A 16,605-nucleotide genomic window follows, 5' to 3' on the forward strand; every position below is an offset into this window, starting at 1 on the left:
CAATTAGCTACCTGGTAGTAGAGAGAGGAACGATCGTGACGAATATTCCTTTCTTCCAGAATAGCAGCGAAAGCAGTAGACGTAAACTGAAGACCGTTATCAGTAACAACACTCAATGGATTGCCATGGTGGCTGAAGACTGATGACAGAAACGAAACCACAGAAACCACCATAGTGGCAGTGTGAGTAAAGGAGACCTCAGGCCATTTATTGTAATAATCCGTTATAATGATATAGCAAACTTGCGGTCGGATACAGCAGTGTCAAATGGCCCGAATATGTCCACAGCCACTTTCTGCCATGGTCCATCTGGCAGCTGCACTGGCTGAGGAGGAGCAGGATGTGACTTGATAGTTTTGTCATTGAGCTGACACACATGGCAGGAACATACAACATCATGAACTTAAGCATCCATCCCTGGCCACCAATAGAGATCACAAAGGCATTGTTTGGTTCTCACCGCTTCCTGATGTCCTTCGTGCGCTATGGAGACCAGCATAGATCAAAGAGCAGGTGCAATCGGCAGTGAGCCTCGGAAGACGAAGTTGTCCTTCACAGACAGTTCCAGTCACAGTTTATAGTACAGCAACAACTCAGCATCCAATCTCTTGGGTGAAGGAAGCCAACCATTAGAAATCTGTGTATGAAGTTTGGTTAAAGCAGAACAAGAAGCACATGTAGCATCAACATCAGCAGCAGACAGAGAATTACAGGAGCTGGAGCAACAATAAGGGCAAATGTGACAGATAATCAGCAGGGTCATTTTGAGTCAACTGTACACGTTTCATCAGGAAGAAGATCCTCTGATGAAACAGTATGACCTAAGAAGAGCAGGCTGGTTTGCCGGAAGCAGCACTTGTCTTTAGTGAGCTACAAGCCAGCAGCTTCTAGTCGTTGTAAGACCACTTGAACTGCTTTGTCATGCATAGACGTGTCACATCTGTGGATGATAATGTCATCCAGGTGATTTTCAACCCCTGACAAGTCAGTCAGAATGATGGTCATCCTCTGAAATGCTGCAGGCGCTGAAGCCAATCCGTGAGGAACACAACAAAACGGAACAGTCCGTCATGAGTAATAAAGGCTGTGAGGTCATGACTGTTTTTAGCACATCCAAACTCAGTTGACTCAGAAACAGTGCACTGAAAGACTGGCACAGGAGAAGCAGGCACAGGAAGTGCATTAGGAGACAGGACTTGATGTTTTTCAGTTTTCAGCATGCCCTGTAGCATCAATAACCCGTAGATAATTTTCCAATATCTGCAGCCATGTGCTGAATGGCATAGCAGGCTCCCCGGGACAAAAACTCGGAAAAAGGCACATTAGCAACAGCCATCTTTGAGACCAACTATAGCGAGAAAAAATGCCTAATCCTCGTCGCCAATTTGTGGTATATGTCAGGAGTTCATCCATCTTGTTTACTCATTTCACTTCCATTCTCCACACATCACGTCACCACACAATACTTCAAAATAGTAGTCCAATTCACTTACAACAATATGCTTGTCTACACAACTGTATGGGACAATTTTCTTTCTTGCTCTGAAGCATGTCAAATAACTCTTTTCTTGCTACCTGAGTTTACACTGACAGAAGAGAAATTGTATTACAGCCGGACTCTGAGTGTAACAAAGAACATTTTCAGGAAAGACTATGAGGGAGATGGCGTTTACTTTATTCTTACTCTTGAGGTGTCAAACAGCAATCTTTTGTGCCTGAACACTTCAGTATACTGAAGGAAGTGTATATTACTGTGGTCTAAAATGTAGCTCATGTTCCAATATGACAAGGGTCAGATTACCAGTATAAGGCCAAGACCATTACAGCCACATTGATTGCTTTAACAGTACTTATATGGATATGGTGTTTTACTCCACTTACAGTATGTCTCACAAGCTTTATATATAATCAGCCAGTGTTTGTGTGTTAAAGATCATTTGGAGTCCTTTGGGGCCCTGGAAAATTTGTATCTTCTCTAAACAGATTTTCAACCAACAATCGCACCATCACTAAATATATTATATCGGTTACACTTTATTTTAAGATGTCCGTGTTACAGTATGATTATACATTTAAGTAAGTTATAATTACCTACATGTACTTACATTAGGGTTGGTATTAATTTAGTTTAGGGTTAGTTGCATGTAATTAAACATAATTTATTGCTCTTACTACAGCAACTACATTTAACATGTAAAAAGATGTGTAAAGTATTACCATTATGTCCATTGGTATGTCCAAATACTGTGTGTTATTAATGGGCAGATCATAATAAAAAGGGTCTTTAGTGTACTGTAATTACAACAATTTAAGTGTAGCATTCTAAGCCAGTGGGCTAAGGGACAGACAATTGGTATATTATCAACTCGTTAAGCTCAGAGCTTGTTAAACCCCATGAAATCAATTGACAAGCACAGATTTCCTTAATTTGTTGATGCATTTCCTATTAAAACAAGAAGTTGGGTATTTTCATAATAGAAATTAAGAATAAAAATACTAGAATTAAAATTTTAATATGCCTGTGCTTCAGGGAGCCATTCTGAATTGAAATGAGAGTTCTATTTCAATTCCAATACAATTCCTGAATTTAATTTAAACTAGGGATGGACAGATGTATCAACCAATAATCAGTATCAGAAAGATACTGTACAACTTACTCAAATATATCTCATGTAATCACTCAATCAGTGTTTCAGTCACAGAAAGATGTCAATACAGCAGCCTGTGAACAACGTCACTTAGTGTTACATTTACCTCAGGAAGTCATCCAGTGTTTAAAATGTATTAGTTAGTTAGCTATAAAAAAAAAAAACACTAGGAGATTATTTACTGTTAATTATTTATGTATGTTTGAATAAATCTTTCATAAAAAAACAAAGTTGGAAACTACTTTATGTGGAGTTGATGTTTGTATACAACTGTTTTTATTTAAGTGTGACTATTATTTCTGAAAATAAATAGCAGTTGAATATAATAGCTTGGGCTCTGTTGTTAATTTTAACTGTTAATATTAAAGTTATGTAGCAAATGAGAGTGTTCCCTGTTTAGTTCACAACATTAGTTGGGAGAGATTTTTTCCTTGACATGAAAAATTGACATAAGTCTACCTGAAATATTTACAAATGAATCAATATTGAATCAAATTGTGTAATGCCGTAATATTGCCGTGATATTTTCAGAAATTGTTATCATACCGTCTATAACATGCAATTGCAAATTAAATAGCAAATAGCAAATTCAAATACAAATTCATACAGCACAAAAGCTCCAGATATGATCACCAAACTATCTGTTTCGGCACTGGTAGATGTTTTTCTGAATAACTGGATATTGTTATCAGCTCAGAAATTGTGTATCATTGCATCCCTATTTTTAACTGAGGTAAGGGGTACAGAATTGGAATTTGAATGAAAAAATTATAACTGTCATTTTTAACAAGAAAAGCAAAGTTTATCAAGGCAAACCTTGCATTTTGGCTTCAAAAGCCTTGTTTGGATGGATGGATGGATGGATGGATAAAAAAGCTAGACTAAAAATGGACTTTCGCATCAGCTGAAATACTTCACAATGCATTATGCTTGCCTGTTGTGATGACTGAAAGTGAATGTTTATCAGAAGCTAAAAGCAGTCACATACTGTATGTGCTTTATCTATTTAAACGTAAAATCACAACATGGTATAATATCAAATCACGAGAGAGAGAAACTCGAAATAATAAGAGCTCTTACACAGATTCATTTGAGAGTCAAAAAAGCACTCCGAATACATCAGAATATTAAATCACAGCATGTTAAGTTCAGTGATTTTCAGACAGCCGTGCTTCTGGCACTCACAAACAAAATGTAGGCCAATTAAGCCCCCCAAATCCATTGTGATTCTGAAGTTCTGCTTACGGCAACATACTGTACTGAAGTCCAAATTTTTGCTACATTCAACAAACCAACTTCCTCTAAACTACATTGAATGCCCTCGTCAATGCCCCATCATCCTTTACTCTCTGGGTGCTGTCTGGTGGATTCACAGTGTGCCAGTGAGAGGATGAAGAGAGCGTGGGGGCGTATAAGTGCCAGTGAATATCCCAATGAGAATCTGAAAAATAAAACAGTAGAGGCCAGAGACATCTATCACGTTTTATGCACTAAAGTCACTGTTTTCTAATGGCATAATTATTATGTTTCTGTTGTCAAGATACAATCATTTAAATGGTGGCTGCCATAAAAACTTGATTCCAAACACATTTCATTTGTTTGACATTTTCTTTCAAAGGATTACAATTATTCAAACATGCACTACCTTTCAAAAGTTTAGGGTCGGTAATATTTGGTAATGTTTTTGAAAGACATTTCTATCTCTCTAATACTTAACAAGGCTCAAGTTATTTGATCAGAAATACAGTAAAAACAGTAATATATAATATAAATATAATTAGAAATTTAAAATAACTGTTTGTAAAAATGGCAAAGCTGAATTTTCAGCATTATTACTCCAGTCTTCAGTGTCACATGATCCTTCAGAAATCATTCTAATACGCTGATTTGATGCTCACGTAACATTTATTATTGTTCTCAATATTGAAAACAGTTGTGCTGCTTAATTTTTTTTTAAACCGTGAAACATTAAGTTTCATGATTCTTTGATAAATATGAAGTTCATAAGAAATATTTTTGTAACAATGTAAAAATTTAATTGCAAATAGCAAAATAGCATTCAAATTCAAATGCAAATCCAAATTCATTCAGCACAAAAGCTCAAGATATTATCACCAAACTCTCTGTATCGGCACTGGCAGATGTCTTTCTGAATAATTGGATATTGGTATCAGCTCAGAAATTTTGTATCAGTGCAATTTTAAATGAGCTAGCAAAAAAGGGTCCAGAACTGGAATTTGAATGTAAGGAAGCAGAACAGAAAAAAATCATAACTGTCATTTTTTAACAAGAAAAGCAAAGTTTATCAAGGCAAACCTTGAATTTTGGCTTCAAAAGCCTCGTTTGGATGGATGGATGGCTGAAAAAACTAGACTAAAAAACAGTTGTGCTGCTTAATTTTTTTGGGAAACCATGAAACTTTAAGTTTCTTGATTCTTTGATGAATATGAAGTTCATAAGAAAAGCATTTATTTGTAACAATGTAAAAAAAAAAAAAAAAACTTTTGATAAGTTTAATGTAACTTTGCGGCTACAAATAAAAACAAAACAAACAAACACTGACCCCAAACCTTTGAATTGTAGTAAATATTAAATAACTAAGACATCACTATGCATTAGATTTTTACTTATGATAAAGTGCATATTATGTAACAATATATTTACACTTTTAGAAATATGCTCTTCACTGAAGTTTGAAAGCTTTTTTAAAAAAATAACAAAGTAAAAATGTTTTTCCAAAAATGGCCCACTGCAACTTACGACTCGATGGAGCACATCACATATTAGCGATTACTTTTTTTTTTTTTACTTTATATAACCTGCATTCATCGTGGTATTACATAATCAGAAACATCCTGCTTGTTTAAAATGTATTTTTCTTTCTATTTAATCTTTTCTTTCTGGGTGAAAAGAAATGCGAGGTCATGTCACAGTGTTGTCAAGCTAATGCTAATGCTACTGCTACAGGGTGAATGAGAGATTTTCCTGCTTCATTAGTCGCCCCGTAGGGCCGAGAGATTATACACAGAAAAACAAGCTCCTGTCTCTGCACACACCCACCCACACACATCTCTCTCCCTCTCTTCTCCAACGTGCGCATGGATGTGTGACTTTCCCACCCACTCTTTCGCTCTGTCTCTCTGTCACCTCCTCTTCTCTCTGCATGGAAGAGAAAGAGTTTGGCTTGCAGCATCTCTCAGATGCACATACAGCACATGCTGATACACACACACATGCATCTAGAGAAACACTCCTCTGCCCCGTTCATGCACACACCCACACACACCAGTATGCGGTAAGTCCTAAAAAGTAAGATCGCCGCTCGGCACGTATGCAGAACCATGCGAGAATCGCAGACTCTGCTGCCTAGCTACGTCTCCATGGCAACAAGAGCAGCACAGCCCTGTGTAGAACCGTCAAATAACAGGAATGTAATCCTCGCTAGAGAGAGAGAGAGAGTAAGAGAAAGTAAGATATAAAAAAAATATTTTTCCTTATCTATGAGGAGCAGAACTGATTACTCAAGTCATTGTGGTGGATGGACCTGTCCTAACCTATCCCCCTTCCTCTCTTTTGCGAGCGCTTTCAAGCCCTCTCTTCTTTTTTTTTTCTTGTGCTATTCACTCTTTAACTCACTTTCTCGCAGCACAGTTACAGTAGAGTGACGTCCTTGAGGAGGCAGATTCCATCAATTCTAAGAGTGTTTTTAAACGGAGCCTCAAAAAGAGCTTTTTCAGACAACATTCTGTTCCCACAGCTCTCGTGTGCGTCAGAACTTCGACTCATCACCTGCTTTTGGTCAACGTCTCTTCCTCCTCTCACCATTTCTGCAGGAGAAGTCTGCGGGAGCCTGCGCGAGTTTGGGCGTATTTCTTTTACACCATCAAAGCGTCCTGCTGTGCTTCTTTTATCTTAGACCCTTGATTTTAAAGGGATAGTTCAGCCAAAAATGAAAATTCTGTCATCATTTACTCACCCTCATGTCATTCCAAACCTGTTTGACTTTCTTTTTTCTGTGGAGTGTAAAAGGAAAAATCTTGTATTGCCCACTATTTGCTTCAAAAGTGAATGAGGAACTGAGCCGTTGAGTTCCAAAATGGCAAAAAAAAAGCACCATAAAGTTTCAGATTTATTCTAATTTCATTTTAATTCTTTACAATTAATGTAATTATTCTAGGGATACACAAATTTCTGGTCAAAACCAATAAGCCAATAACTATTTTAATGCTATGGCTGATAACTGATAAATGAACAATATTAAAACTTTATTTCATCTGAGTGAATTAAAAATAAAACACTAAAACTAAACTAAATTTTATGTTTATCTCAACATTACAGTATGAGAAATGGATATTCATTTTGAGGTTAGCTAAAGATTAAATTTAACAGTGTTATTAAATTGTTAGTGTTTTAAAGATTTTAACTTTAAGTAAGAATTAGATGATGGCAAAAGTAATGTAAAGGTATAAATATTGGAAATGTACATAAACAATTATATATGCAATTGGCCCATACCAATAATAATAAAAAAGAAAAATCAAATACTGATAGATAACATTTCAATATTTTTACTTTTGTGTTCCATAGAAGAAAGAAAGTCATGCAATTTTACAGACATGAGGATGAGTAAATCATGACAAAATTTTAATTTGGGGGTGAACGATACCTTTAACATCACTATGTTATTGTGTTCCAAAAGATACATTGGGTTTATAAAAGTTTTACTGACTAAAACAAGAAAACATAAAATAATGACAATATTTAAATTCAAGTAAATTGGTGTAAAATGGACACAGTACTGGTGATCAGTCTTACTGTAACCTGTAACCTGTTGCATCGCTTTGCTTTCATCATTTAAAGGTGCTAAAGAGGATCTTTTCGTCGACTGAGAAACCAAAGACCGTTAGTGAGTTTTTGAAATGAGCGCATGCGTAAGAACAACCCCCTCCTTCACAGCTCATTTCGAGGGAACGCCTCCCAAAACTCGTGCACGAGTATTGGAACACGAGTGTTTACCACCGGCATTCGCTGTGTTGTGTTAGTGGATTCATTATGTCGGACTCACCGCAGGTAACTCATAATCTGCAGTTGTTACTCCTGTCTCCTGACAAAAACATTGCATGCGGCGCCTGTGGAGTGTGGAAAGTTACTGGAGCGTGCAGCCGCGCACGTCTCGCAAAAGGAACGTCATGGCAGTGATTGACAAGCCAGAGGGCCAATCGTTTACGTGATGATCGCGATCGGCTGATGTTTTTAAGGCCCTACCTCGTGCACAGATGATGTATATTAATATTATTCCTTTCAGTGCACCTAATAAATAGTCTTTTATCAGTTAGTAAAGACAGTTTCAAGTAATATTGCAAAAATGTATAAAACAAAACATCCTCTTTAGCACCTTTAATTCTTTTTAACATAAATAAACTGGCATCAAAAGTGAGCTTGATTCAGTGACTACAATCTCACTTTTTAATTGGTCCTCATAAAGTTATAATTTTTGTGATTGGATGGCAAGTGTCACACGTCACTGAGAGTGAGACACACTTATCCATTAATAATTTTGTGCTTGAGGACACTGGGATGTGACAGGGAATAAACACAGTGTGTGTGTGTGTGTGTGTGTGTGTGTGTGTGATGTTTTTGACATATCAGGACACAAATGTGTATAATGACATGGGTATGACATAGGTATTACGAAAAGAGGTGACTTATGATGTCCCCACTTTTCAAAAGGCTTATAAATCAAACAGAATGAGTTTTTGTGAGAAAGTAAAAGTGTGCAGTTTCCTGTGATGGGTAGGTTTAGGGGTAGGGGTAGTGTAGGGGGATAGTAAATACAGTTTGTACAGTATAAAAACCATTACGCCTATGGAAATGTCCCCACAATTCACAAAAACGAACATGTGTGTGTGTGTGCGTGTGCACATGTGTGTGTGCGTGTGTGTGTGTGTGTGTGTGTGTGTGTGTGTGTGTGAAGAAAAGAGCTTATACATCATGCTAGGTAATGGTTTTTGAAAATGCAGAAAGTTTTCTGTGATTGGATAGGGTTAGGGGATAGAAAAAACAGTTGGTACAGTATAAAAACCATTTTGTCTATGGAATGTCCCTATAAAACATGGAAACCCAACATGTGTGTGTACTCATAGACGCCGATCCTGTGGGTGCTCGGGGGCTGGGGCACCCACGGAAATGGTCGAGCACCCACGGAAAAATATGAGATATTCTCCATTGATTTTAACCAATAAAAAAATTGATTGGAGCTTTCAGACACGATCTTCACCAATTTTTTTTATTGTTTATTTAAGGCCGTTTCTATGGCGATATTTTAATGGCAAACGTCGAGAGGGCATCAAAGTGAAGCGCGAGCACAAATGGCTCTGCTCTCGATCAGATACATGCGCGTGCTCCAACTCAAACTCAGATATCAGCGAGAGCATGACTCGCGACAACACTCGTGAAAAGAATGTGCTTTTGGGTAGAAATTGTCATCTTGCTGCACGGATATAATGCAAATAAAACATCCAGTTGACGTTAATTTGAGTTAAATTAGAAGCGAACTAGCGCTGAAATGTGTTGTTTTTGAAATCATGCTGAGGAACGGGGGCACTGGGCACCCACCAGCAGAAACATAAATCGGCGCCTATGTGTGTACTAATAAGGTTCTGGATACTAGAAAGGTCTGATAATAGCCATGAAGTACTAAATATACAACTAACTATATATTGTAATGTATCCTATTGGTAACATCAAAACAGCGTGTGAAAGTGGTGATACTTTTAGAAAAAGTATTTTCTAGTAAAAAAAATAACTAAACATCTTTCACATAAGATAAAAATGTTTTTTAAAATAAGCAAAATTAGGATTTATAATAAAAAATAAAAAAGTAAAATAAAAAAAATGTATTTTTTTTTAAATAAAGTAGGTTTATCTTGATTTAAAAACTTTTCCACTGGAAAAACAATAGAAAAAAACTGATTAAGAAAGTGATTCATACCCTATTTTAGAAGGTTCTTTTGCTGTTGTATGCTGTAAGGACCTTTGAAATAACTTAAATTATTTGGTGAAAGTATGGAACTGTAATGCGGTCAAGACCTGGAACTACTTTAGCTGTGCATTTCCTTAAAAATAATTGCACACCTTAAAACGTTTGTCATCCAATCAGATTCAAGCATTCAACAGCCCCATAGTATAATCACCATAAACACACACACTCTGCAGTTCAGAGCAATGATGAATAAATCTGTCTTTGCCACTTGATCAAATTTATGACAACTCATACTGAGACCCGTCTGAATTCCCCAGTCATCATATCTGTGTATGAGTGACAAAAATACAAAGACTACAGAGTGTGAATATATGTGTGTGTGTGTGTGCGTGACACCTAAAGAGAGAGGAGAGGAGGGGGAATGCACTGCAGGAGCAAGTGTTTAGACCTGCAGTGCTTCCTCTTTCATTCCCTCTCTGTCTCTCTGCTGATATATATGCTAGGACATTGACAGAAAGTGCAGTAAATCCTCTAAGGGCAATAGCCAGGAGCGCACACACACACACACACACACACACACACACACACACACACACACACACAATACAAGTCCCTTTTGAGTGAGTATTAGCATAGATCCACTTAATATGTGTCAGTAATGGGAGAACGGACTGGCTTATGAAATCCCACTCTTATTTTATACACACTTGCACCCACAAACTCAAAGATGTGCTTCCCAGAAGTCCATTCACCCACACACGGATGAAGTCTTGAGGCCAGGATATATGAATAAACTCCTCACCCACGGCTCAGAGTCTGTTACGTGACCCTGTGGAGGACGCCCCTCTTTCACGACCAAAAACTGCTTACATAAAGTCACAGAACCCAGTCCCAGAATGCCCAAAAATAGGCTCATGAGTCTAAAAGCGTCATAATTTCCCATTCAAGATTGGCAAAAAGTGCAAGTATTCTACACTCAGACCAAATGGGGTACGACAGAAAGCTGCGAGAACAAAAAAAGCAGCACTTTCTGCTGAAATAACTGTCATTTACACCACAAGTCCTGTTTCTGAACATCTAGCGTCCCAAACAAGCTGCCCACCAACCCTACAAGTCCCGAACCTGTTCAGAAAGATGATCTCTTCTATACGAGCGCAAGTGTTTAGGAGCCCCCGATGCCTGAACGTGAGATTAGATGAAGGGACTCACGTCTGCCTACCTGTCAGGTGACGAACGAGTCCGTTTGGCTGTGATCACAGACAGGCACACGGTCATGGGTGTGGAGAGCTCTCACTCTTTCTGTTTGACTCACTGCAGTACGCTTTGCTCTTCTGTCACACACATAGTGTCATCCTTTCCCCTCGATCCGTCCTCTTTCATTCAGGCACTCCAAGCATGATTTAAAAAAAAAACGTGAAGAAAAATAAAAAAAGGCAGGGAGGATGCAATGCCCTCCACAGAGAAGTAGCAGTTGGCTCAGCGAAGCGCTCTCTACTGCAGCACAGCGCAGGAGACACACACACACGCTCCACACACGCTCTGACTGATCTACTGAAACACAGCCACACTGAAAACCTGGAGATGGAGTCTAGGAATGGTGGCCAGGATCTTTGGTTCTCGTTTAATTTGATTTGGTTCCTCCCCTCCCATCTTTCTCTCTCTGTTAGACAGCACTATAATTTTATGCCCACTGAAGACCTGTCTCACTCTTTCTTTTTCTTCTTAAATGTGACCGTTCCCTCTGAGAGCAAACCACAAGTGACATCGCTTCCATCCTAGTCCAAACATGGGCAACTTCCTAAACTCGAGTGTCATGATAACATTCGGAAAGGGGGCGTTTTGAGGGATGAGAGTTGGAGCCAGTAGCTGTGCCACTGAACATGAAAGAAAAACAGCTGAACGGAGAAAGACGTTTAGACCGGATTTGGTGTCCGACGGGGGCAGTTTACAGTATTGCGGCGGCCAAAGACATGAAGATGACAAATAATTCATAAATTAGGGATCTGCCAATACAAATGATTAAGCAATGAATCATAATTGTATTTCTCACTATATGACATTGATATTGAACACGCAATAATAATTGAACAAATAAATCGTTGCTTCAACGATTTATTTGTTCAATTATTCTTGAGTGTTCAATTATTAATGTTTCAATTATTAAATTATTTTCTGTGGCTCAGTGAATGAAGATGCAGGCTGTCAAAATGAATGAAAGATTCCAAATGTCATTTAAACTATATGAAACAAACAGCTTTAAAATTTTGAACATTTTTTTAAAAAGGAACACCAAGGCACGAAAAGAAAAAAATATTTAACATTCTATTTCATGCCCACTAACAAAGAATTTCTGACATTTCATTTGTGGCATTGATCCTCTGTACAAACATTCAGATGTTCTTGCTTCTATTGAGGCACAAGAACATTTTTTGTAAAATTATACCAATTATATTATTATTTCAATACCAACTGATATCAAAAAGCTGACAATTATTTTCATGTTATGGCCAATAACCGAATAATTCTTGATATTAACATTTATGTTGTCTAAATAAATTTAAAAGAAATCACTTCAAAATAAAATACTTTATTTTTTGTTTATATTTAATAAATATAATAAAGTGAATTTAGATATCATAGTATTATAATGTACAGTATGAAAAATAGATATTCATTTTATGATTTACTAGAGATTACATTTAAAGGTGCCATCGAACGTTTTTTTACAAGATGTAATATAAGTCTAAGGTGTCCCCTGAATGTGTCTGTGAAGTTTCAGCTCAAAATACCCCATAGATTTTTTTTTAATTAATTTTTTTATCTGCCTATTTTGAGGCATCATTAGAAATGCACCGATTCAGGCTTCGGCCCCTTTAATTGCTCGCGCTCTCCGCCCCCTCCCGAGCTCTCGACTCTATCATTGCATAAACAAAGTTCACACAGCTAATATAACCCTCAAAATGGATCTTTACAAAGTGTTCATCATGCAGCATGTCTAATCGCGTAAGTATGGTATTTATTTGGATGTTTACATTTGATTCTGAATGAGTTTGATAGTGCTCCGTGGCTAACGGCTAATGCTACACTGTTGGAGAGATTTATAAAGAATGAAGTTGTGTTTATGAATTATACAGTCTGCAAGTGTTTAATAATGAAAATAGCGACGGCTCTTGTCTCCGTGAATACAGTAAGAAACGATGGTAACTTTAACCACATTTAACAGTACATTAGCAACATGCTAACGAAACATTTAGACAGTTTACAAATATCACTAAAAATATCATGATATCATGGATCGTGTCAGTTATTATCGCTCCATCTGCCATTTTTCGCTATTGTTCTTGCTTGCTTACCTAGTCTGATGATTCAGCTGTGCGCAGATCCAGAAGTTAATACTGCCTGCCCTTGTGTAATGCCTTGAACATGAGCTGGCATATGCAAATATTGGGGGCGTACATATTAATGATCCCGACTGTTACGTAACAGTCGGTGTTATGTTGAGATTCGCCTGTTCTTCAGAGGTCTTTTAAAACAAATGAGATTTATATAAGAAAGAGGAAACAATGGAGTTTGAGACTCACTGTATGTCATTTCCATGTACTGAACTCTTGTTATTCAACTATGCCGAGGTAAATTCAATTTTCAATTTGATGGCACCTTTAACAGTGTTATTATTATTATTTATAAGTGTTTTTAAAGATTACATTTAAGAAAGTGTTAGATGATGGCAAAGTAATGTAAAAATTGTGAAAATTAACATGAAAAATTCATCTATATACCGATATATTAAACAACTCTCAATATATCATGCAGCACTAATTTTGTGGAGTTCAATTAAATTGTTAACAGGTGACATACTTACAGATTCCGAGCTTTTCACTCAGTGTTATCATGATATTATAATTTTTAATGCAAAACAATACATATTAAAGGTGCAGTAAGCCATTTTTGAAAAACGCTGCTTAAAGTGGATTGGACCAAGCACCAAGCACCACACTTGTAGCCAATCAGAAGTAAGGGGTGTATACACTCATTAGGAGGGAGGTGCCTGTTTTGCATAGCATATTTGTGAATTTGGGGTAGAGCTATCAAGAGAAAGGTATGGTCCTTTTAGGTATGGGCATGTTTATTTTGGTGATTTCAAATATCAACAGCGTTTCTCAGAAATTGCTTACTGCACCTTTAATTAAAAGAAAATTCGAAATAGAAGCATTCCACTGGTGGTCTTAGACTTTTAGACCCCACTGTAAATGGACCACAAATGGCTTTGAACTCTGTGCAAGTTTCATTGATGAAACACACACACACACACACACACACACACACACACACTCCTCAAGGCTTCTTTTCATGATTAAAAGTGAGTGACAGTTAAAGTGACAGATGACCTGCCAATCCAAGCATGTGCTCAGGCCAAGAGAGCAGTGTGTGCTGTTAACATGCAAATGTAGCAACCCAGGCCATATTTACAATCTGAATCTGCTCTCTCTGCAGGCTTGACTTAGCACACTGATCCAAACTCATCCTGGGACTATAAATTATAACACGAAGAAAAAGCAGTGGATTATTTTGAGTATGTAGTGCATTTTAGAGATCAGAAAGACGACTTGAACCAGATCAACCACCTTTTACTAGCATGAGACTTACTGATTAAACATCGAAATACATCAATGATAATTGCTCACTGCTCTCTATCAAAAAGCACATTTGTCTATTTAATACGCATTGAAATATTTATTTAGAGAACCAACAACTCCACATTAATAGTATTGAGTTATTGGACTCTAGGTGATCCTACTCAATAACAGTATTTAACTGTGTCAGGAGGTAGATCACATGACCTCTACAGTTTTCAATCTTATTGGGAGTAGCATTCACATTGTGTCATTGTTCAGTTGCAAAAAATTAAACTCAATGTTACTTGTTGCTCATTAAAGTTTAGGTAGAATAGGAGTGTCGTTTGGTAGACAGACCATTGTTAGTAGAGGGGTGGTAGAGGATGATTAGTAGAGATTTGTCATTAGAAAAGCATTAGAAGAAGAGTGATAAGATTTTTCTGCTGATTTTAAATCTTAAAAACATTTACATAATCGTTTATTAATCAAAGGGTGTTGTTGCACGCAACTGTGTCTGTCAGCGGGTGAGCATTAACAGCCTCGCCAACTCAATTCCCTGCTGAGTTAATAGCCCTCCCAACTCTCTTCACAGCCTCTGAGAACAACCAACTAGTTCTGTGTGCAATTCAGAAATGGACTGAGAATATTTTAAAATTTTAATTCAGTTCCTGAATCTGAATTGAATTTGAATTGGCATAGCAAATCAGAACCAGAATAGAATAGTAGAATTAAAATGAATTCAAAGAAATTCATATACTGTAACCACAATAAGTGTAATTTTAATAAGAAAAAGGAAAGTTTGTTGACAAACTTTAAATATTGGCTAGAAAGCCTTGTTTGAAAGTTTTGGTTTATAGCCATTTATAGTCCTTATAGACAAGTTTATAAAGAAAATGTAAGGCTTCCAAAAAACCTTGGCTGCCTAAATCGGTGCTACCTGACTAGAAAAAAAAGGTTGTTGTTTTTCTTTTTGGCAAATAGGTAGGAAAACTTCAACACCCATAATGCACTGGGCATGTTGCCATCCAAGGCCACTCCCACCAGTTGCTATGGATACGCTTACCAGAGTCAAATACCGCCTTGCTTTAGTAGGAAATACTTCTTAGCAAACTTTTAGTCTTAATGGTGTCGACTTGTATTGTTCCCTGGTGCAAGAATTCAAAGAGTAAACTTTTAGTGGGAGTAAATTACTTTCGGTTTCCAGTGAAGGATCCAGCGCATTGTAGGCAGTGGGTAAAGGCTGCAAAGAATCGTAAATACAGAGAGAATGGCGTGATGGAAAATCTGAAAAACCTTCATGTTTGTAGTCAGCATTTCAAACTGGATGACCAAAAAACACAGTGTTTTAGGCCAAACAGTGGGAAAAAAACTGAAAGTAATTTCCATTCTGTCAGTTTCGTCCAGTCCCCTGAAGCAAAACAAAGCAATGAGGGACAACCTGTCACTCATATGAGATCACAGCAATAGCAAACCACAATGATCCAATCAATTCCCAATGGACAAAATGAAGTCCCGCCCAACATTTTTTTTTTGTTCAAGAAGCCACTTGATTTGGATATACTTCATAATAGGGAATAAAAGACTATCGCAACATCCGTCTCATGCCGACTTAAAATCTGAATTCTGCACAACCTTGCAACCAAGATGGAATTTGACCTACGATTCAAACTTCAATTTAAAAGCACATACCACAAACTCAATACATCTGTTAATCCATCATGGAATCATTTTGCTGGGGTTTATCTAAATTAAATGATCAATAAATCTGTCTTTGTTAATTGAGTGTATATCTTTTTCTTATTGTAGCAGGCAAGCCTAAAGGAACAAATACACATCACACACCTTCACAGAGCAAAGTCACTCTATGAATTGCATCCTAATTCGGTCTATTACAATTCTTCACGTTTGCATAGCACAGCTGCTCAAAGTTTCACATTGATTTTCTGCCAAAAAATGGGACATTGAAGTACACGACCAAGAATCTGTAAGAAATGTCAGCAACAACATTTGATTAGTCTGGATTTGTTTTGATTTTTTGGCAAATGCATTTCAGTTTGAATGGTTAGATTGGATTTCAAGTAGTTTTCTCATTATTTGGGACATGATGTGACTAACTTCATACACAAAGTGACATAGTGCCTACAGTTGAGTCTGAATTCACTCATACATTGTGCCCTTTTGTGCTTGGGGGTGCTTTCGTCTAATATGATTCATGTCTCGTCAATATGTTTCATGTCTCGTCACATTCATTTTGAATTACATGAATCATGATTGAATATTTTTCATTCAAAATGGCAAAATTTCATAAAAAGTTGAGCAGTTTGCATCACTAGATATATTATAGTCAGTCGCTGAACAT

At 37.1% G+C, this 16,605-nt stretch overlaps 2 protein-coding genes across 5 annotated transcripts in view; one reads left to right on the plus strand and one right to left on the minus strand.

Annotated features, from left to right (window-relative positions):
• dlgap2a (discs, large (Drosophila) homolog-associated protein 2a) overlaps positions 1-11,373 on the minus strand; it is a 141,225-nt gene extending 129,852 nt beyond the window's left edge. For both annotated transcript variants that reach the window (XM_048191070.1, XM_048191068.1), the window contains exon 1: positions 10,850-11,373. The gene's annotated coding sequence lies outside the window, so the exon portion shown is untranslated. The remainder of the gene's footprint in view (positions 1-10,849) is intronic.
• LOC125268683 (glutamate-rich protein 1) overlaps positions 1-16,605 on the plus strand; it is a 76,024-nt gene that overhangs the window by 7,494 nt on the left and 51,925 nt on the right. The gene's annotated exons all lie outside the window — the stretch shown is intronic.

This window comes from Megalobrama amblycephala, linkage group LG5 (genome assembly GCF_018812025.1).
Source record: "Megalobrama amblycephala isolate DHTTF-2021 linkage group LG5, ASM1881202v1, whole genome shotgun sequence".
Classification (NCBI taxonomy): domain Eukaryota; kingdom Metazoa; phylum Chordata; class Actinopteri; order Cypriniformes; family Xenocyprididae; genus Megalobrama; species Megalobrama amblycephala.